The 22,967-nt window shown below is 43.8% G+C and overlaps 1 long non-coding RNA gene and 1 other non-coding gene across 2 annotated transcripts; both read left to right on the top strand.

Moving 5' to 3' along the window:
* Positions 1-23: 23 nt before the first annotated feature.
* LOC114256920 (25S ribosomal RNA) lies at positions 24-3,372 on the top strand. Its single transcript, XR_003627350.2, has one exon. It is a non-coding gene; the product is annotated as a 25S ribosomal RNA (ribosomal RNA).
* Positions 3,373-6,190: 2,818 nt separating this feature from the next.
* LOC114268882 (uncharacterized) lies at positions 6,191-7,986 on the top strand. Its single transcript, XR_014343849.1, has 4 exons — positions 6,191-6,325; positions 6,429-6,959; positions 7,035-7,218; positions 7,395-7,986. It is a non-coding gene; the product is annotated as an uncharacterized LOC114268882 (long non-coding RNA).
* Positions 7,987-22,967: the final 14,981 nt, after the last annotated feature.

Here is a 22,967-nt window from a genome sequence, read left to right as displayed (position 1 = left end):
CCGTTGCCAAGGCGTTTCGATTGCAACCCCAAGTCAGGCGGGATTACCTGTTGAGTTTAAACATATCAATAAGCGGAGGAAAAGAAACTTACAAGGATTCCCCTAGTAATGGCGAGTGAACCGGGAAGCACCCAGCTTGAAAATCGAGCAACCCCGTTGTACAAATTGTAGTCTAGAGAAGAGTCCTCAGCGGCGTATTGAGCTCAATTCCTCTGGAGAGGGGTGCCGGAGATGGTGAGAGCCCCGTCGTGCCCAAACCCTGTCACATCACGAGGTACTGTCTGCGAGTCGGGTTGTTTAGGAATGCAACCCTAATCGGGCAGCAAATTTCGTCCAAGGCTAAATATGGGCGAGAGACCGATAGTAAACAAGTACCGCGAGGGAAAGGTGAAAAGGACTTTGAAAAGAGAGTTAAATAATGCTTGAAATTGTTGGGAGGGAAGGGGATGGGGGCGGGCGATATGCCCCGGTCGGACGTGGAACGGCGACTAGTCGGTCCGCCGATCGACTCCGGTCATGGATAGGTGCGGATTGGGGTGGAGGCCAAAGCCTGGGCAGTCGAAAAGGCCGTAGAGATGTCTTCTCCTCGATCATGGCTGGCAGCACACGCCCTTGGTGTGCTTCGGCATCTGCACGCTTCTGACACCAACTTACGAACTCCCCATGTGGCCCGTCTTGAAACACGAACCAAGGAGTCTGACATGTATGCGAGTCAACGGATGAGTAAACTCGTAAGGCACAAGGAAGTTGATTGACGAGATCCCCTCGCGGATTGCACCGTTGATGGACCTTGATCTTTTAAGAAGGGTTCAAGTGTGAGCATGCCTATCGGGACACGAAAGATGGTGAACTATGCCTAAGTGCGGCGAAGCCAGAGGAAACACTGGTGAAGGCTCGCAATGATACTAACGTGCAAATCGTTGGTCTGACTTGGGTATAGGGGCGAAAGACTAATCAAACCGTATAGTAGCTGGTTCCCTCTGAAGTTTCCCTCAGGGTAGTTGGAGCCTGGGTGCGAGTTCTATCAAGTAAAGCCAATGATTAGAGGCATCGGGGGTTCAACGCCCTTAACCTATTCTCAAACTTTAAATAGGTAGGATGACACGGCTGCTCCTTTGAGCCGCGCCACGAAATCGAGAGCTCTAAGTGGGCCACTTTTGGTAAGTAGAACTGGCGACACGGGATGAACCGAAAACCAGGTTACGGTGCCCAACTGTGTGCTAACCTATAACCCATATAGGGTGTTGGTTGATTAAGATAGCAGGATGGTGGCCATGGAAATTGAAATCCGCTAAGCAGTGTGTAACAACTCACCTGCCGAATCCACTATCCCCGAAAATGGATGGTGCTTAAGCACGCAACCTATACCCGGTCGTCGAGGCAAGTGCCAGGCCCCGATGAGTAGGAGGGCACAATGGTCGCTGCAAAACCTTGGGTGCGAATGGCCATTGGTGTAGATCTTGGTGGTAGTAGCAGATATTCAAATGAGAACATTAAAGGCCGAAGAGGGGAAGGATTCCATCTGAACGGCACTTGCAAATGGGTTAGTCGATCCTAAGAGTTGGGAGAAGCCCGATAGAGTGCGCGTTTAACATGAGCTTTGAAAGGGAATCGGGTTAAAATTACTGAACCGAGACATGGTGGCTGACGGCAATGTTAGGGAGTCCAGAGACGTTGGTGGAGGCCGTGGGAAGAGTTATCTTTTCTGTTTAACAGCTTGCCTACCCTGGAAATGGCTCAACCAGAGGTAGGGTCCATCGACTGGAAGAGCACCGCACGTCGCATGGTGTCTAGTGCATCCCTGGCGGCCCTTGAAAATCCAAAGGAATGAGTGCCTCCACCCCCGATCGCATTCATAACCGCATCAGGTCTCCAAGGTGAACATCCTATAGTCGATATAACAATGTAGGCAAGAGAAGTCGGCAAAATGGATATGTAACTTTGAGAAAAGGATTGGCTCTGAGGATAGGGCACGAGAGTCCTAGTCTTGAACCCGTCGGCTTTCAGCGGACTACTTGAGATGCACCCGCGGTGAGAGCAGGTTGTTGCATTTTGGTCGGGGGACAGATTGGGAACAGTTCCTTGCGGGGCCTTCCCTGGGCAGCGAACAATCGACTCAGAATTGGTACAGACAAAGTGAATCCAACTATTTAATTAAAACAAAGCATTGCGATGGTCCCTACGAATACTCACGCAATGTGATTTCTACCCAGTGCTCTGAATGTCAAAGTGAAGAAATTCAACCAAGTGCGGGTAAACAGCGGGAGTAACTATGACTCTCTTAAGGTAGCCAAATGCCTCGTCATCTAATTAGTGACGCACATGAATGGATTAACGAGACTCCTACTATCCTCGTCTATTATCTAGTGAAACCATAGCTAAGGGAATGGGCTTAGTAGAATCAGCAGGGAAAGAAGATCTTGTTGAGCTTGACTCTAGTCAGACTTTGTGAAATGACTTGCGAGGTGTAGGATAAGTGGGAGCTAGAAATGGAAAAAGTGAAATACCACTACTTTTAACATTATTTTACTTATTCCATGAATCGGAGGGAGGGCATTGCCCCTCTTTTTGGACCCAAGTCCCGCCATGGGCGGAAGACATTGTCAGGTGGAGAGTTTGGCTGGGGGCAGTGCATCTATTAAAAGATAACGCAGGTGTCCTAAGATAAGCTCAACGAGAACAGAAATCTCGTGTGGAACAGAAAGGTAAAAGCTCGTTTGATTTTGATTTCCAGTACGAATATGAAACCCTGAAAGCGTGGCCTAACGATCCTTTAGACCTTCAAAATTTGAAGTTAGATAACTGGCTTGTGGTAACCAAGCGTTCATAGCGATGTTGCTTTTTGATCCTTCGATGTCGGCTTTTCCTATCATTGTTAAGCAGAATTCACCAAGTGTTGGATTGTTCACCCACTAATAGGAAATGTGAGCTGGGTTTAGACCATCGTGAGACAGGTTTGTTTTACCCTACTAATGGCAGCGTCGTAATAGTAATTCAACCTAGTATGAGAGGAACCGTTGATTCACATAATTAGTCATCGCGATTGGTTGAAAAGCCAGTGGCGTGAAGCTACCGTGCGATGGATTATGACTGAACGCCTTTAAGTTAGAATTCGGGCTAAAAGTGATGCTTGTGCCCGCCGCCCACTTGCCGACCCGCAATAAGGGTCGTCCGTCCCCTAAAGGCACGTGTTGTTGGTAAAGCTCGCGGAGCAGATGAGTTATGCGGGCCCCCTTAAAGTACAATTCTTATCTCGAGCAGCGGGTAGAATCCTTTACAGATAACTTTAATACATGACGGGGTATTGTAAGTGGTAGAGTGGCCTGGTCGACACGATCCACTGAGATTCAATCCTGTGTCGCTTTGATTCATCCCTTCCCCCTCCCTGTCCCTCCTTTGACCAATTGCCCGTGAGGTTTTGAACATATAATATAGCCTAAGTGTGTGCCTCGACACACAAAAACGATTTACTTGCATGCCGAAAAGAAATTCCTAAGGCTTACGGGGATTGTTAACACTTTTCATTGAGTTGGGCGTCGGCAGCACGTCCGAACGAAGGCTTTAATATGCACGACGGCCTGGGTTACGGAACTTGGTAAGGTTGTGGCTGGCTGCTCAGTTTGTGGCCAGAGCTGTGTCCAAGGTAGGGCTTGTGGCATGGGCCATGTCCTGGCTTGCATGTCTACGACCAAGGTTGTAATTCTTGGCAAGGTCGCGGCCTGGACGGCGGCACTTGGCATGGCCGCGGCCTGGCTTGCATGTACGTAGCCAGGGTTGCGGCCAAGGCTGTGGCACTTGGCAAGGCTGCAACCTCACTTACATGCCCGCGGCCTGGGCTGTAACACTTGGTAAGGCTGGGACCAGGGCTTTGGCCTAGCTTGCATGTGTGCGGCATGGGCCGGGCCGGGCCTGGCTTGCACACTTGCACCCAATGTTGTAGTACTTGGCAAGGTCGCGACCTCACTTGCATGCGTGCAGCCTAGGGCGGCAGCACTTGGCAAAGCCGCAACCTAGCTTGCATGCACGCAACTTGGGCTGCGGTGAAGGTTGTAGCACTTGGCAAGGCCGCAGATTCACTTGCATGCACGCGGCCTGGGTTGCGGCACTTGCCAAGGCCGTGGCTTGGCTTGCATATACGCGACTAGGGCTTCGGCTAAGGCTTCTGCACTTGCTAAGGCCGCGCGCCGGCAGGCATGCGTGTGGCAAAGGTTGTGGCACTTGGCAAGGCTGCTGTGTCACTTGCATACGTGTGGCCTGAACTATGCCCCTTGGCAAGGCCGCGGCCTGGCTTGCATGCTCGCCGCGAAGGCTGTGGCACTTGACAAGCCTGTTGCACTTGGCAAGGCTGTGACACTTGACAATGTTGAGGTCTAGCATGTGTGCGCTCAGCCTGGGTTGCAGCACTAGGCAAGATATCAAGGTGTGCCAATCCAAGGGTCAACACCTTGATGCCACACACATTTGTGCCATTTGGAGAGCCAAAGACATGCCCAAGAAGTTATTGGTGCAAGTACAAGGAAAGGCCCAACGCATAATGCAAGAATAGCCCACGGCATGCCAAGAGATAGCATATGCTAAGCCGCAGCCAGTAGTAGAACAACTTAGGTTCATGTCGTCAAGCTGCCTAGCCACACAACAATGTGCTAGTGAAGGCCCTCGACTTAGCCGACAAGCCTACATTGAATGTTGGGTCTTTGATAGCATCTCGAAGTGCCACAGGGTCAAGCATGCCTCAATAGATGCATATTGGATGGCCACTTGGTCATGTGAAGCCCACAAGCCACTGATGGTTAATCTCTTGCCCACAGCATAGTCCTCGTGCCAACATGTGTATTAGATTCCGCACAAGGCCATTGTGCACCTTAGTGTTGCACCAACGTGTAGCATGAGTAAGACAATGTCCCAATCCGTAGCTCGCTTGTAGCATAATGTAGTCCCCCAATGGACTTAGTTGATGCATAGCTTGATGCTTTCATTTAATAGTCCACATATGCGGTGTTGCCTTCTAACCGCTTAGCTTAAGCCATGGGAACCCCTCGTGCAAGGTTGAACCAAACCAAGCACTTGAGTTGGCACATGAGGCCTTTGGTGGTGACTCGATAGCCCATTTGATCTAAAACAAGTCCCCGAGATGCCATAACACGTGACATAAGGAAGATAACGTGTTAAACCTCATCCTTGGGAGGCACGCACAGTGCTTACATTATTGCACCGTCCACGGGGCTCCCAAATCCACGTGGAGTTGAGGGAGCCAGACTCCCACCTTTCCCACAGTGCTACTGAGGTACAACCTTTATGTTTATGCTTTACTGCCTTTCATCTGATTATTTGGCACTGTCTTTCCTCTAATTCTCATCTAATTCACTCTTTCTTTGCCATAGAAGGACTCCTGCTCCTATAGGGGTTACGGGGCAGTGATAGCCAGGGATTGGTATCACGAGCTCCCTCTTCGGTCCACGACCTTGTCGATGAGGTAGGCTTTAGCTTACTTTGCACTGGGCTTACGCGCCACATGGCTAGTCGGGCCTTACTCGGAGCCTTAGTGGAGAGGTGGTGGGATACCACCAACTCCTTCCATTTCTCTTCTGTTAGGGAGATGACGATGACCCCTTATGACTTTTTGATGATCACAAGCTTAGGAGTAGGGGGTGATCCGATCCCTTTCGACATGGACATGGGTGAGTGAGAAGCGGCCTGGATTTACCTGCTCAGAACGAGCCCGCCTCTATACAAGCTAGCTATGGTGTGATACAGTTAGTTCCTCGAGCGCTTCCGCTGGAGTCAACTTGAGACTCAGGAGGAGGTAAAGCAATGCACCCGGGGTTTCGTGATTTACCTTTTCGGTACCACCTTGTTCGTAAACAGGTGGAATACCATGGGTTTGTACTTGTTTAGCGCCCTTGTGACTCTGCCTTGGGTCTAGTTTTACGACTGGAGTGGAGCTGGCCATGCGACACTCTACGGCTACATGAGCTCCAATTCCCACATGAAGGGAGATAGAGTCGAAGGCTACTAGAGAGCCAGGAAGGTATGCACTGCTCTTTCAATTCTGTTTCTTCTTATGCTTTCTGCTTTGCATTTTCTACCTTTATATTGTTCATGCATTGTGCTTTATGTTTGATATTTGTTGATTCACACCGCTGATCGTTTCCTGCAATTGTGGGTTTATGCTTATTTCTCGGCCCTTGCCCCAAAGCTGATGGACGAGATTGCCCTGGTCGTGCCCTATTCATGGTAGTATGATGGTAGGTGCCGCCGCCGGAGCCGCGAGGACATGACTTTTGCCTTCTATCGTTGCTACTTCAACACAGTGGTTGCTCGCGAGGTAATTCGAAACTCACAGTCATTTCTGCTTTATTTCCATTACTATTCTGATCCATATTTTGCATTTGACAGCAACTAATAACTTGTACATTCTCTACTTGCAGATCACCTGGCAACCATGGGCGATGATGCCAGCCAGAGTTAGGGATCAGTACGCCGGAGCCTGGGCTACTTCCTGATATCGGATCCTGTTGGAGGGCCCATTTTACCGAGCCTGGTTCTTGGGAGAGCTGTTTGTACGCTAGACACTGGGCTTGCTCACCTCGGTTGTTCCTATGCTGCCTCTAGCATCCATGAGGATAGCTAATAGCCTCTCAGTTGAGGCCATTATTCAGTATATGGTGGGGTTAGATGCCGACTACTTCTAAGGGGAGGGTGACTACACGACCTTCATCTTGACTCATCTTATGCCACCCTTGACTGGAGTTCGCGTCGGCAATATAGCGGGTGCTCCCTTGATCGGAGAGGTTGCTTAAGGAGCTGCTGCTGGTATTAGAGAGGCTCCGTCTACTTTCTGTTGGCCAGCGATTCCTACCGTGATTCTTTGCAGGCAGCCGAGCGGGATGACCTATCAGCTCCCAATAGAGCCACCGGAGGCGGGGCACGGGTATGTCAGAGCCCCGGGCAGGCCTCAGGTACGGACCATACTTGACACATTGCATTCCGTGCTTTCCCTTTTTCAGATACTGAGTAGTTAACTTCACTTGTAGGTACCCACAGAGTATACAGAGGGCCTTCTTCAGCTGGTTGCCTCCTTGGTTCAGTGGTGCAGATGAGGGAGATATTGCTCACTCTTCGTAGTATCCAGATATACTTCCATTCCCCTTATGCGTTGCATTGCTTCCCACACTATACTGATATGCCATATTCCCACTGATACATGATATTCATACTGTACGATACTCTCAATGATACACTACATACTGACATACATCCTGATACTGCTTCACATTACACTGACAAACTGCACTGACACATTGCACCCGTTTTCTGTGTCATACTCATACTGCATACTCCAATCTGTAATAATACATACACTATATCTAATATTATGATATTTACTTTTCAAGTTCCACCTACGCCGAGGGCACCAGCAGCAGCGGCAACACTAGTGGCATCTCTTTCAGTGATAGGGAGGAGAGGTAGACGGGTCCCAGCATGCAGCCAAGATGAGCGTCGAGGCCAAGGTAGAGGTAGACGTACTCGGAATCGAAGCAGCTCGGAGCCAGTTTTGAGTGAGGATGATACTAAGACCAGCGACTCTGAGGAGGCAGTGAGCTGACACTCTGAGTCTGAGAGCGGGACGATGATGCGGACTCTAGATCAGAGAGCAAGGAGGACGCTGAGGCTGGTTTTGAGTCAGGAAGCGGAGATGATGATACTGGCTCCGGCTTGAAGTCCGATTCTGATAGTGGCGCCGATGGAGACAGTGCCCATGAGTCCCCTTCGAGGAAGAAGACGAAGAGGGTCTCTCGAGCTTGATGCGACTGGCACAGATTTTTGTACTCTTTTGCTTAGTTTCTTTTTGTTTTGGTAGCTTACACATGTATAGCTTCAGATAGGTATTTACTCTTGCTTTTGAACAGACTTGTACTCTCTTTTGTAAAAAACTTTGATCGGGGGAAAACCCTGAAGTTTATAAAAGAGTTATTGTTTTATTTATTTATTTTTATTTTTGCATCATGAGCACCACATTTGCACAGAATGAAAATGGAGTTGAATTTGAAACCAAGAATGCTTGTGTTGGAATAATGTTCTCAACCGGGTAATGAGCCAACCAACAACCAAAATACAAAATATAACTCGATAAATGGAAAATGAAGTAAAACCAACCTAAATACAACTATGTACACTTGCTAAAAACAAAAGACTCAAAACAAGACCCCAAAACATAGAGACTAGGACAAAACCAAAATGCCAAACTGCCTGGGCAAAAAAGTGGACGGCAGGCCACAAAAAAATGGGCGCCGGCCACTTGTGGTGGTCCACCATTTAACTGACAATTGTCCTCCACTCACAGCCCTATCTTCTACAAAAGGTCTTTCTTCACAATTTCTTCACCAGAACCTCATTTTAGCTGATGTTTTCTTTGAAAATGGAGATCTTTCTTGCCGAGAAGCTCGCAGATTGGATAACTACTTTAGACGGCACAGAAAAGGTGAATTTCTGAGGTTTTAGCATAAATACACTTTTTCCATTGAGTCATACTCCACTTTGTTTTCCATTCTTCCATGCCGCAGGCCGATGTTGGGGCTCAATTGTGTATGTATTTCGCTTCGGAGCACAGGAAATGTGTCCGACTCTTAAAGAATTTCAAGCACTGAAGGAGTCCCGGCGTGATGAGGAGATCATGCCTCAGCCTCGTTTTTGCCATGCCCTGGCTTTGGGACGGATGTGTGAGCCTACTTTGCACGACACTCTATCTTTGGCTCATCACAGGGAGCTAGATATATGTGGCTTAATTCATCGATTTTCTGACATTGGAGATAGAGGCAACCTTCTCTGGTGAGGTTCCCGACAACATGCCCTCCATTTATGTATGCTCCTGCATTTCCTTCTTGCCCCTAGTTACGGCGGAGCTAACATTAAGCTAATCAAAGTAGCCTAAGGCTTGAAACAAGGTAAGAGCCGCATTGGTTTAGCACTAGCCGAGACCCTGATGGGTTTAGATGCTTTTCATCAGTGAGAGACCACTACGTTTGTGGGGAGTCCACTACTGCTCCAGGTATTGTTTCCTATCCTTTCTTATATATGATTCTTACATCACTCGGCACTCACACTTTAGTTTTCTCTCAAAGCCCTTTCTTTCCTTTTCTCTTAACGTACATCTTTCTATTCTTTAATCTCTCTTCTTTTTAATCCCTTCCCAGCTATGGATCATGGATAAGTTGAGAGTGGTGGATCCTTGTCCTGAATATTTAGCCAGAGCTTACTTTTTTCCCCAGAGACTAGTGGACTTTCCCAATGAGGGGTGGTGGCACAACTGGATGTGCAGTAGATCTGCAACTGACATAACTTGGCATTGCCCCTGGCTTAATGTGGCTGAGATGAGCTGCAACATGTCCTGACAACCGGGTATTCAGTTGATCGGCCTCACGCACTGCATGGTCTACTTTCCTTTCCGGTTTAGACGCCAGTTTGGACATGATCAGACCCGTCCAGATGAGGGGATAGAATACCTGACTTCATTCCCATTTCGTGGTTCACACCTGACTCAATACCTTAATGCTTGGAGAATGAGAGAGCTTCTGGCCCCTGCCCCTAGTTTTAGTTATGCCCTTTCTGGTGAGTGCTTGGCTTGGCTTGAAGATGAGGCATAGGTTGGGCCAACTTTCGCTGCAAAGGCTTCTACAAGTATGAGCAGAGGACGCAGGAGCACCTGACTCATCTATACCCCTAGTTTATTGTTTTGACTTTTCCTTTCCAGTTTTATAATGTAAAAGCAACTTTAATTGAACTAAGAGAGTTGGAGAATGTACTTTTGTTGAAATCAATAGAATTAAAGTTGTGAGCACAAATTTTTTTTCTTTTGGTCCCCAAAATGGTCTAAGTTGTAAAAGGTAAAATTTTGAACAAAATCAACTTTTATTAAAACTTTCCAAAATAATTTTTGAAAATGATCACTGCCTAACACATAGAATTTGCCCTCAAGATGCATAGCCCTAAATAAGAAGATCACAATTGCACATAACTGTATTTATCATACTGACCCTTATGCTGCTATACTGGAGATCACATTACCGAGCATAGATGATGGACAATGATGGCCCGATCGGACAAATGGACAAATAGGAAAATTGAAATGGAGATGGTTATGGCTGAACTTCAGGATGAAGTTGCCTACGTATCCCAAAGATGGGAATCAAGCCTTATGTAGTTCGGTTTTGGTTCACTTGAGTATTAACTCTCTCATTTTGCACTCTAACTTTTGCCAAAGTCGCCCTTCTAATTTTTCGACCTTGCGAGCTCAATTTTTCTTTATTTCTAATTTTTGATGCTCTAACTTTTGCCTAGGTCGCCCTTCTGGGTTTTCGGCCTAGCGAGCCTCTCAAGGGTAATATTTCTTTAACTTGTCCATATTGATCGGTTGTGAAAACTCCAAGCCATCTAGATCCATGAGAATAATCCCCCCTCCTTACCAAATAGATTTGATAATGTAAGGGCTAGTCCAATTCGGTCTGAACTTACCCCTAAGGTCGTGGATGGGAGCCCGGTTGTCTTTCAATACCATGTCTCCTTCCTTGAGATTCCTGAACTTAACTTTCTTGTTAAAAGCCCTAGCAATTCTATGACGGTAGCCCTGGACTTGATGCAATGTCTTTAGTCTTCTCTCATTAAATAGCATCAACTCCTCCAACCTGCTCTGTTGCCAATCCGCCTCTGCTATCTAACACTCTGCCATAACTTGTAGCAACGACACTTCAATTTCAATTGGCAGAACAGCCTCCATCCTATAGATGAGAGAATAGGGGGTTGCTCCTGTAGATGTTTAGATTGAGGTTCTATAGCCCCAGAGCGCGAATGCAGTTTATTCGGCCAATCCCTGTAGGTTTCTACCATCTTCCACAAGATGCTCTTGATATTCTTGTTGGCGGCCTCAACAGCTCCATTAGTCTGTGGTATATATGTCGATGACTTATGAGAAGCGACGTTGTATTTCTCAAGCAGATCCACCACCTCTTTCTTGAAGTGTGAGCCATTGTCTGATATAATTTTATTCAGAACGCCATACTGGCAGATGATGTTATTTCTAATGAATTTGGCTACATGCAACGTTTTCAACACCGCATAGGACTAAGCTTCCACCCACTTCGTGAAGTAGTTAATCGCCACCAAGATGAACTCGTGTCCATTTGACTCCTTTGGTGAGACTACACTGATAATGTCTAGTCTCCAGACTGAGAAAGGCCATGGTGATATCATGTTGTAGAGCTTAGACGGCGGTATGTTCATGCGATTGGCATGGATTTGGCATTTGTGGCATCGCTGTAAAAAGCCAATACAATCTTTTTTCATGGTTGACCAGTAATAACCTTATCTGAGGATCTTCCAGACTAGCATCACACCATTTATATGTGCTCCACACTTCCTTCCGTGGATAGCCTCCATAAGATGCTTCGATTCCTTTTCCTCCACACAATTTGTGCATTCCCAGATGACCCCTTTTATATAGCTTGCCCCCGCAGATGATAAATTTGATGGCTAGACACCGTATTCCTCATTTATCTTTGGCATTTGCCCCCAGTGGACACGTCTCTTTTTCCAGAAAATTCTAAATATCGTAATACTAAGGGTTTTTGTCTTGCACTTCATCTATTGTGGAAATAGTCTCATAAGTTGGTGTGTATTTCTGTTCGATAATGATTGGACGCATTTTCACTCATAGCGGGATGTCTACCATAGAAGATATAGTTGCCAAAGCATCAGTGAACCTGTTGTTCTCTCTCAATAGATGCGTAAATGTCAGTTTTCTAAACCTTTGAATCAGAATATCCAGGGCCTGATGGTAAACTTTCATTTTCTCCTCTTTGACTTTCCAGTCTCCATTTGCTTGAGAAACAACCAAGTTTGAGTCCCCAATGACATCCAACCTTATTGCCCATAGTTCTAGGGTAGCTTCCAAACCAGCAATATACGCTTCGTATTCTACTTCGTTGTTGGATACTTTAAATCGGATTTTGAAGGCTAACGGTATATGGGAATCATCAGGTGCTACCAACAACACACCTATCCCATAATCATATTGATTGGACACTCTGTCAAAGTACATCATCCAAGTTTCTTCTTCGACTTGCAGAATGTCTTCATCTGGGAACAAATATTCCACCACCTCATCGCCCTCTACTAGGTGGTCGGCTAGGAATTTCGTTACAACTCTTCCTTTAACTGACTTGCATATAACATATTTGAGATCAAATTCAGAGAGAAGAAGCAGCCAGTGGGCTAGCCTACCTGTAAGTGCTGGTTTCTCAAAGAGATATTTAATGGGATCTAATTTCGAAACTAGGATTACAGAGTGAACTAACAAGCAGTGCCTCAACTTCCTAGTAGTCTATACCAAGGTTAAGCAAGCTTTCTCTAAGGGAGTGTAGTGGGTCTCGTAGTCTAGCATCTTCTTGCTCAAGTAATAGATGGCCTTCTCCACTTTGTCTCCAGATTCTTGGGCGAGCATGCACCCTATGGTTGAGTTTTACTGACAAATACAAAGTCAGAGGCGTCCCTGGCTCTGGTGGTGACAACACAGGCAGATTCTGGTAGTACTACTTGACTTGCTCAAAGGCAAACTGAAAGCGATCGTCCCATCAAAACTTCTTTCCTTTCTTCAGGAGACTAAATAGTGGATCACAAGTCAAGGTTAATTTAGAAATGAACTGTTTTATGAATTGCACTTTACCTAGAAAGTCACGCACCTCCTTGTTAGTCCTTGGTGGTGGCACTTCTAAGATGGCCTTGATTTTGGACGGATCTACTTCAATTCCCCTCTACATGATCAGAAAACCCAACATTTTCCCTGCTGTTACGCCGAAGGTGCATTTTTGCAGATTTAACCTCAATTTGTATTCTCTGATCTGTTGGAAGATTTTTTCCAATGCAATGTAATGGCCCTCTCTCTTTTTGGAATTGGCAATCATGTTGTTCACATACACCTCAACCTTTTTGTGGATCATATCATGCAGAATGGTGGTCATAACCCTCTAATAGGTAGCCCCAGCGTTTTTGAACCTGAAAGGCATGACTCGGTAGCAGTACATACCCTACGGTGTAGTGAATGCGGTCTTTTCTCTGTCCTTGGGTGCCATCAGAATCTGGTTATACCTGAAAAACCCATCTATAAATGAAAGCAATGCATGGCCCGCAGTGAAATCTACCAACTCATGAATATGCGGTAGTGGAAAGTCATCCTTTGGACTGGCTCTGTTCAGGTCTTTGAAGTCAACATAAACCCAAATTCTGCCATCATTCTTCGGCATTAGGACGATATTGGCCAACCAGGTCAGATACTCGGATACTAAAAAGAATCTTGCATCAATCTACTTGGTGACCTCTTCCTTGATTTTCAACGCCCAATCCAGGCAAATTCTGCACAACTTCTGCTTGACTGGTTGGGCCTCAAGGTTAAAAGGCATCTGGTGCTATACGATCTCAGGGTCGATTCCTAACATGTCTTTGCAAGACCACACGAAAACATCTTTGAAAGTTTTTAATAAAGCGATTAAACACTCGCGTTACTCCAAAGACAACATGGACACGATCTGGACCAAGCGCGGATCCTTCTCAGTGCCCAAATTAATGGCAATGATTTCATCAAAAAAAGGCTTAGCAAAACTCTCCTCTTCTCAATTAATCAAGTTTTTCAAAGCCAGAGGAATTTGTTCCTCTTCATTTTTGTTAAAATTCTAAAAATCTTGGTTAGTACAATAAACTAGTAGCACAGAGAAGTACACATAATTTGCAACATTTTCATTCAAAAGGTCCAGATCTTTGATTACAGACTCAAAAGAAAAGTTGAATGAAGACCTAGACAGGACTTTGGTATCCGGGTTACCACCCCAGAAATACCTGACTTAGACCTCCCGGACTGATTTGAATTTGATCCTGACTCCACAAACTCAGTGGAATCAGATTCTGGCTCATCACCCGATTTAGAACTGGAAAGGTAGCCTTTCTCCAGCTGCCAAGTAAGATGCAGTGCCCTCGATACATCTAGAATCCTGTGACCAACTTGCAGAACTTGGGGGATAACTTTACTGTCAGGAGATTGGCCAGTGGTGCCCCTACTTCAGCCTCGCTGTTGTTTAAGTGATCTTCCATGCTCTAGCTAGCTATGATGCCTGGTTCAGCCCTTTTCTCATCATTGTCCCACAGCTGTAGATCAAAGAAGATCTCGAACCCAGGAACGCGTTTTTTTCGAGGAATTTACCCAGGGCTCAGGAAAGCCGCAAAAAAGAAAATCCTCTCCCTCTTGAATGAAATGACCATTCAGCATCTCTTGGATTAGCCTGTGGACAAGCTCATTATGCTTTCTAGCTCTCTTGGCTTTGGCTCTGCCTCTCATTTCTTTTCCCTTTTTGATCCAGTCCTCTCCGGTAGGCACATAGCCCAGTCCAAAGGCATGTGGGTTGTGTGGCACATCTGCCAGTGCTGTAACACCTTTCCGACCACTCTTTCCAAGCCCCATTCCTGGAACGTGCCGTAGTTTGTTCATGAAGTAGATGACTAGGCATTGACGTACATGCCTTCGTCTGCAGCCAAAATGGTTTGTACTACCCGGGCCTCGGCCAGAGTGAATCCCAAGAGGAACACATCTTTGTCGCCATGATTGATCTCTAGCACTAGCGTGGTCACCTCCGGAGGTGGATGGATGGATGAGTTCCCAAAAACAATAGCTGCCCCTCTCTCATGAGGAAACTTCAACATCTAATAAAGGGTGGAGGAGACAGCCTTCATGTGATGTAGCCAAGGCCTCCCTAGCAGCAGGTTAAAGGTAACTAGTACATCCAGGACGTGAAACTCAATCCCTTATTCTAACAGCCAACCTGAACTCTCACCTTCACTGTGCCCATGACCTCTCGACTTGTATTGTCATATGCTCGTAGAACCTGGGCTGTGGGAATAAAGTTTGCCAGTTTGAGACCAACTGCGTAGGCAGTATGAGACGGAAAGACATTGATGGTAGAACCAGTATCTACCAATACCACTGGCACCCACTTCTCCTTGCATTCCACAGAAATGTATAACAGCTTGTTGTGAACGGATCCTTCTGGCGGCAGCTCTTCGTCAGAGAAAGTGAGCGTTGGCTTGGCACCACCGGGAAAGACCAGGCTCACAAGTTGCTCAAGCGTTGTATCAATGGACAATTTAACCTTGTCCATTACCGACAATACTACTTGTCGGTGTACCTGTGAAGCCATGAAAAGATCCTAGATAGAGATGTCAGCTTGGATTTTCTTGAGCTGTTTTAGTACTGACTCTTCTTCTAGTTGCTTCTCCTTCTACTTCTTGACCTCCTTGTCCTTTCCTGATGGCTCTGCCTGATCCAAGTGTGGTGGTTTAAAATACCGCCCACTGCGGGTAAGATGGTCTATCTCCTCAGCATACCATGTATTATCTAGAATGTAGTCCCCCCAATCTTCATCAGTATGGGCCCGACACAAATCATTGTCAGCCCACCACTCGCCATCAGCTGCCGATAAGCAGTTGTCAGGCTTCACTTGAGGCATCTTTACAGCACAAGCCCCTCCCCCCTCCCCTCGTAAGGTGATACGCAATTGCAATTTTGTAGCTGTCTTCAATTCTTTCTCTTTTAAACTACCTCAGTTGAGCTTCATGTTCAATAACTATAGTGTTCACAACACCGATTTCTTGGGTTGGGTTTCCCGCACTAGTGTCCTCTGGTAACTTTTCTTTCTCATCATCCTTTCTGGCCACTGCAGCTGCCTCCACTTTCTTTCACTCTGGTTTTATCCCAGTCTCTTCTTCCTTGTCTGGCTCATCACTCAGCCATCCAGTGTTATCAGTTGATCTGTTCAGGTTAAACCACCTGATCTGTACATCTCTCTGATCATGTTCATTAAAGAACAACAGGTTGTTTAGATCTTTTTTAAGATCTGCAAGATTGTCTAACCCCTGATTTAGGCCATCCACCTTGACCACATTAATCTTTACCGAGGTCAGTAACACCACTGTGGGCTTGAATTGAATGGTTGGCATGATGTAGCAACTCGGATCATACCCCCTTTCATAGTCCCCGAGACACTCCAAGGTCAAAACCTCTTTTACGATGGGCGTTGTCACCACTGATCTAGAAAGCTCAGGTTGTAGATTAGACGTGTCCATCATGCATAAGTTCATGCCCTTAGGAATGAACAGCGTCAGTTTCGGTAGGTGGGAGGGAGTAATGTATATGCTGGGGTCATACGCAGCGGTCAGTATATGGATTAGGTATACCGGCTACTAGCATAGCATATGAATCAATTTGATTGCATGCAATTTTAAACACGTTGTCAAAGAAGTATTTAAACGACAATGCTTGCTAGAATGAGGAGCCAAACCTTATGCATGCAAGACACACGGATGCAAATCATGGGAAATGCTAAATGAAACGTGATGCTCTAAACTATCCATCATAAGCGGGAGAAAGACGTGAGGTTAGAAGACATACAAGCATTATTGCATATTGGCCCTAGCACAAGAGGGTCTGAATAAATGTCCTAGCTAATTACTACGAATTAACTAACTATTACAAACAAAATGAAATAAATTAACGACACTAGCTAATTATTACAAATCAGCCTTTGCACAAAAGGGTCCGAATAAATGAATTAGCACAACTACTTAACTAATTATTACAACGACGGATTTAAATAACCATTCTAGCTAATTAAATAATTATAACACAAAATTAATTAATTCTAATTAATTACAACACCAAGTGAACCAGCTATTACAACTAAGTAATTAAATATTACAAGTCAATAAGTTAACGGGCCCCGAGAAACGAGGGAATGGCTTATGCATGCACATGAATTTCTCTTCTAAGAACGCCTCTGTTCTGTTTTGCACCTCAGCTTCTACTCTGCTCTATGAAGAAAGTAGTGCTACCTAGTTGAAAAAGGTGGCCGACATGCCAAAAGTGGTGGCCGGCCGCCCACTAATAGTGGCTTGTCGTACAGTAAAGGTGGCCTGCCGGCCACTAATGTTGGGTTTCTCCTGCTGCAATAGATAACAAACAGAGCATTCTCAAGGGATGTTTATCCACCTTGCCGCTCCTTATCATTAGACAGATCAAAGGAGGGGTAGGCTCGATTCGCAAACTATCAATCAATGCAAACTCATTGCATGATGGTCTAAGAACCAAGGGATATAATTTTAACAAATGGTAAGGAAAGACGAACAAAACCTTCTCCCTATCATGGAATTGATCAAGGGAAGTGGTTTGACATTGACTCTTGAACCATTTTCATCTCTAACAAGTATGAAACGACTCAAGACTCAATGGGTTCAATTAATGTCCGATTGAACCCAAACCATTTTATTATCTTGCTCTATTTTATTCCCAATTTTATTACTCCATTTCATTACCTTTCCATTCATTAATCGATTAAGTTCAATAATGAGCATTAAGTCCAGTAAAGGAGGGAAGTGTCAGATCAAGGGTTGTTTTAGGCATGAGAGAGATGTCATGTCGTTGGTAATGAATCTCCTAAGAGATTATACCATTAAGCACAACGATCTCTATCTCAAGCTTTAAACAAACAATCAGTTTGAAACAACTCTCAAAGCAAGGAAGAAGCCAAGAAATGAGAGAAGTACAGAGATGATTAGAAACGAATACAAGTATGAAAAACATGAAATAAATGCTATCAACTCAAATAGGTTGGTGTCTAATGCCTAAAACACCAAACCTATGAGTACCGTTACACTACAAGCATGCAATACAAAGCATAAATGACATGAGCAACCTAAAATAGTCTTAAGATAGGCTAAAATAGCATTGAAATTCACATGGAAGGACTTGAAAAAGTAAGCTATAATCTTGAGGAAATTAAGCTAGTAAATAAGCCAAAGGAGGGAAGGCTAACCCCTCTACTTTTGAGACTTCAAATCCACATTTTAGCCTCTAAAAAACCTCTGAAAATCAGTGGTAAAAAGCTCAAAAAAAGATAATGAAAAGGTGGGAAACACAAGGGTAAAAGCTTAGAAGACAAGGTTCAAAGATGGGTGGTCAACCCCTCTACCTTTAATGGCCTTAAACCAAAAGTTTCAGCCCATAAATACAGGTGGAAAACAGCCCAAAAATAGTAAGAAAAGATAAGAACGAAATAGAACAAAAGAGCTAGGATGTATACCTCTTGAAGATAAATGATCCTTTTGAATTACAAACCACCAATTCTACACCCTCAAGTGCTAAAATGCAAGCTCAAACACTTTAGCGAATAACTCTCAAGGTTTGGTTTAGAGTGTCTAGGCAAAAGGTATAGAAGTTGCCAAGGAGAGAGAGAGATGTAGAGAAGAGAAATATTGTCCAAGATTTTTTTCTCCACAAATTTTTCTAACCCTAAATTATGAGAGGGAGTCATCTATATATAGAAATATATGAGAATATCTCAGAAATATCCATACAAACACAGCTGGTGCAGTGCATGCATTTGTGGAAACAACTGGTACAGTTGGCAAAAGATCTGAATTTTTAGACAAGTGGCCAGTAGGCCACAAATCGTGGGCGGCAGGCCACTTGTGGGTCTGCAGGCCCCTAGATGATCAGGCTTGAAAAACTGCTGTTTTGGTCCAAAAACAAAGCACAAGATTTATAGGTTTTTGAGGTCTAAAACTGAGGTTTCCTGCTGAGAAATTCGAGCATTTAGACAAGAGTATAAATTCATCATTGGGTGATCAATCAGTGACACTCAAGTTGTAAGGGTAGTAAAAAAATGAGGTGTCTACACAAGGCAGCGACATTGGTAGTAGCCAAGGCAGCGACAAAGGCTACAGCCCAGGCCGCCACAAATCGAGCCGCAATTACTTTTCGTGGCATCATCATCATTCAAATGAAAATTATTGCACGTCGTATTGCACCGGTTGTTTTGTATCACTTATTGTGTATTTTATTGTTTTGTCCGACAATGTGTCATATTTCGTACATTTTTACCGCTTGTTTTGAACATGATTCTTTTATATTCTTACCTAAACCATGCAATATAATTAAATAATGCACTAGTATTAATTTTAAATGTCATTTCCTATTTTTTTTTGCTATTTTTCTTGAATTTTTTGAATTTTTTTAAATATTTATTTATTTATAAAATTTAAAACAAAATAAATAAAAATTAAAAAAATTATTTTAATTACAAGTGCCTCATCCTTTAATTATTGGAATCACTTCTACAATTTTTTCACTATTTTTTCTAATTTTTATTCTTTTTTAAATATTAAAATAGATATAGATTAAAATAAAATATTCCAGAGGCCAAATTTTTTTTAATGTTTTTTTTAATGGTGTCTTAATATATTTTCTTCGAGTTATGATTGAATATTCGTGAAAGAAAATGATACTTTTTAAAAAAATCGTATTATGACTCCTCGAGCATATGTGATGTTTCCTCCTAACAGATAGAAAAGGGCTTAACAGGCTACTATAAGGTGGGGGCACCTCCCTTTAGGCTGCACAGCATGGCGAGGCCACAGGCCACGCCCATGCTAGGGCGTGTGCCTGGCATATGTCATTGCTTGGCTTGTGGCATTGAAACTCTATAGTCAAGCATGGGATGTGTCGAGTGGCGCCCCGCGGTGGTGTCGGTGGCTCTGGGTGCTGGGATACCCGTGGTAGGTGCATGGGATGTAGAGGCCGCAGTCGGCTAGGGTTGCTGTTATTGTAGCCTGGTTATAACCTTGGCCTGGCGGACACCATCTTACTGTAGGGTCTCAACTGTCTACTGCAGATGATGTATCAATTCTTCCATGCTGACTGGGGGATACTGTGCCATTGGAATAGGTGAGTGATCTCATGCTGGGCTAGAAGTAGATGACTATTCTTGAACCGGGCTGGACACAGGTGAGCCGAGGGGTGATTGCTGTAAAAATTGAACTGGTTAATTCTGCCTAATTCTCCTCCGTCTTGTAATCGTTTTGGCAAGCTTTTGGGCAAGCCTCCGACAAATCGTCCAGGAATAGCAGATGGCAAACACAGTGACTTAAGCGCACCAAAGCAAATACAATGCAAAGAACATATAAATGTAGATAAAATTTCACATCTTGAATTTCAAGTCAAGTTCTTTAATTTTCCCAGCAGAGTTGCTAGAAATTGTAGCTTGACTTTTCGTGCTCCTTTCAGAGACGACTAGACCTACAGTTCAGACTCCCACGGTTCTGAATCTAATCTCACAACTGCATTGTGAAATAGATAAACACTAAAGAGTCCAAATCCGACAAATCTTTTGGAAAGTCAATTTTGAATTAAAATGCCAAAAATGGACTGCTTTGCTAGATAAAGAGTCGCCACCTAAATATTTTTGAGAAATTTAGGAAACCTATGACTCGCACCAAAGGCCACATGTCTGTCATCACGAAGATTGTCTCAGCTTGGGAACTTAGGTACGAGAAGGGAAGGTTATGAATTGAGCACCCCCGCTCGCCTGATCAAAGATCGGCCTCTACTAATCATGATATGAATCTTATTTATATTATATGCTCTTGTTTCGATTATTAGACTAACTTACTATGTGATGCGCACACAAGTATAGACTAATTTGAAAAAATCGGAACACTTTGATTCATGTTTATTTTGAAAAGTGTTTGAATATGTACCACTTGAAAAAGTGATCGCATATGAACATTACTCAATTTATTCCAATTCAAGCAATTAGCCTTCATCCATAGGCATTCAAGCAGATATAACACTTAAGCAATTAGCCTCATGGCAAGCATGTTAGACATGACAGCAATCACATTCGTGCAATATGCTAAAGCAAAAAAAGTGCTCACCTAGTACTCCGAGGTAAGTTAGAAGAAACAAAAGAGTTAGAAAACATCCATGCTCCTAACTAATGCAACATGACTAATGCAACACATGCGATATGCAACTAATAGGCTCAGCTACTAATTATGACATGTGAATCAATTTGATAGCATGCAATTTCAACACGTATTCAACAAAGTATGTAAACTACAATGCTTTGTTAGAATGATAAACCGAGCCTCGATGCATGCAAGGTAGGTGGATGCAAATCATGGAGTATGCCAAAAGAAACATGATGTTCTAAACTACCCATCATAAGCAAGTAAATAAAAAGGAGAAAGACGTGGGGTTAGAAGATATACACATTATTACATTGTTGCTCTCGTACAGGAGGGTCTGAATAAATGTCCTAGCAAAGCTAATTACCTGATTAACTAACTATTACAAACCGAATCAACAAACTAACTATGCTAGCTTATTAACTAATTATTACAACAACAAATTTAACTAACTATTCTAGCTAATTAAATAAATACAACACATAATTAACTAGCTATTCTAAGAACAACACTAATACTATTACAATATCACTTCACGGATCCTAAGAATCGAGGGACAACTCATGCATGGATGTGGATTTCCATCCGATAATGCTCTTCGTTTTGATACCAGAATGCCTCTGTTGCACAGTCACAGTTGGAAAAATGCAATGTTTTTCACCTCAGCTTCTACTCTGCTCTACTGGAAAAAGGGCACTGCATGCCTTGGAAAAGTGGCCGGCAACCCAAAAGTAGTGGCCGGCAGAACACTAATAGTGGGTTGCTGTCCAGAAAAAGTGACCTGCCGGCCACTGATGTTAGTTCTTTCCTGCAGCAATAGAGGACAAACAGAGCACAAACCAGAGTATTCTCAAGGGATGTTTATCCACCCTGCCTCTCTTTATCAACAAACAGGTCAAAGGAGGCGTGGGCTTGATTCTCAAATCATCAATCGACATAATTTCATTGCATGATGACTTGTAAATCAAGAGACATAATTTCAATAAATGCATAATGAAAGACCAACAAAACCTCCTCCCTCTCATGGATTGATCAAGGGAAGGGGTTGACATTGATTCTTGAACCGTTTACAACACTAACAAGTATGAAACAACTCAAGACTCAATGGGTTTAATTAACGTCTGATTGAACTCAAGTGAAGATTAAGTCCTCTAATGGAGAGAAGTACCAAACTAAATGTTGTTTTAGGCATGAGAGAAGTGTCATGCCGTTGGTAATGAATCCCCAAAGGGAATAAACCATTAAGCATAATACCTCTATCTCAAGCTCAAATAAGCAAGTAGTTGAAAACAACTTTCAAAGCAAAGAAAAAGCCAAGAAAGGAGGGAGGTTGTAGAGGTGATTAGAGATGAAAACAAGTATGGAAAACAAGAAATAAACACTATCAACTCAAATAGGTTGGTGGCTAAGGCCTAAACAACCAAACCTATGAGGATCATTATACTACAAGCATGCTATACAAAGCTCAAATATAATGAACAACTAAAAACAGTCCTAAAATAGTCAAAAATAGTGCTGGACTTAAGACAAAATAGCTAAAACAATAAGTTACAACATGAAGCAAGTTAAGCTAGTAAGCAAGCACAAGGAGGGGAGGCTACCCCCTCTATTTTTTGGAACTTCAAAACATGATTTTAACCTCTGAAAAAAATCTGAGATTCAGTAGTAAAAAGCTCAAAAAAAGATAATAGAAAGGTGGAAAACACAAGGGCAAAGGCCTAAGAAGTTAGGTGCAAAGAAGGGTGATCTACCCCTCCCCCTTAATGGCCGTAAACCAGAAGTTTCAGCCCAGAAATTCAGTGTAAAAACAGTCCAAAAATAATAGAAAAGATGGCAAATAAAGAAGGGAAACAAGCTAAGAATTATACTCTTGAAGAGGGATATCCTTTTTGAGTTGCAAACCAACAAATACACACCCTCAAGAGCTAAATGCAAGCTCAAAAACACCTCTGCCCAAATGCCACAAGGTTTGGTTTAGAGTGTATAGGCAAAGAGTGAAGAACTTGCAAGAGAGAGAGAGAGAGAGAGAGAGAGAGAGAGAGAGAATCGTAGAGAGAGAAAAATTTTTGTTCCAAAATTTTCTAACCTTTAAAACAAGAGGGGAGGTCTTCTATATATAGAAAAACATC

The sequence above is a fragment of the Camellia sinensis genome, chromosome 11 (assembly GCF_055761805.1).
Source record: "Camellia sinensis isolate YWXY chromosome 11, ASM5576180v1, whole genome shotgun sequence".
Lineage (NCBI taxonomy): Eukaryota > Viridiplantae > Streptophyta > Magnoliopsida > Ericales > Theaceae > Camellia > Camellia sinensis.
Note: the sequence above shows the minus strand (reverse complement) of the source record. Positions and strands in the feature narration are given on the sequence as shown.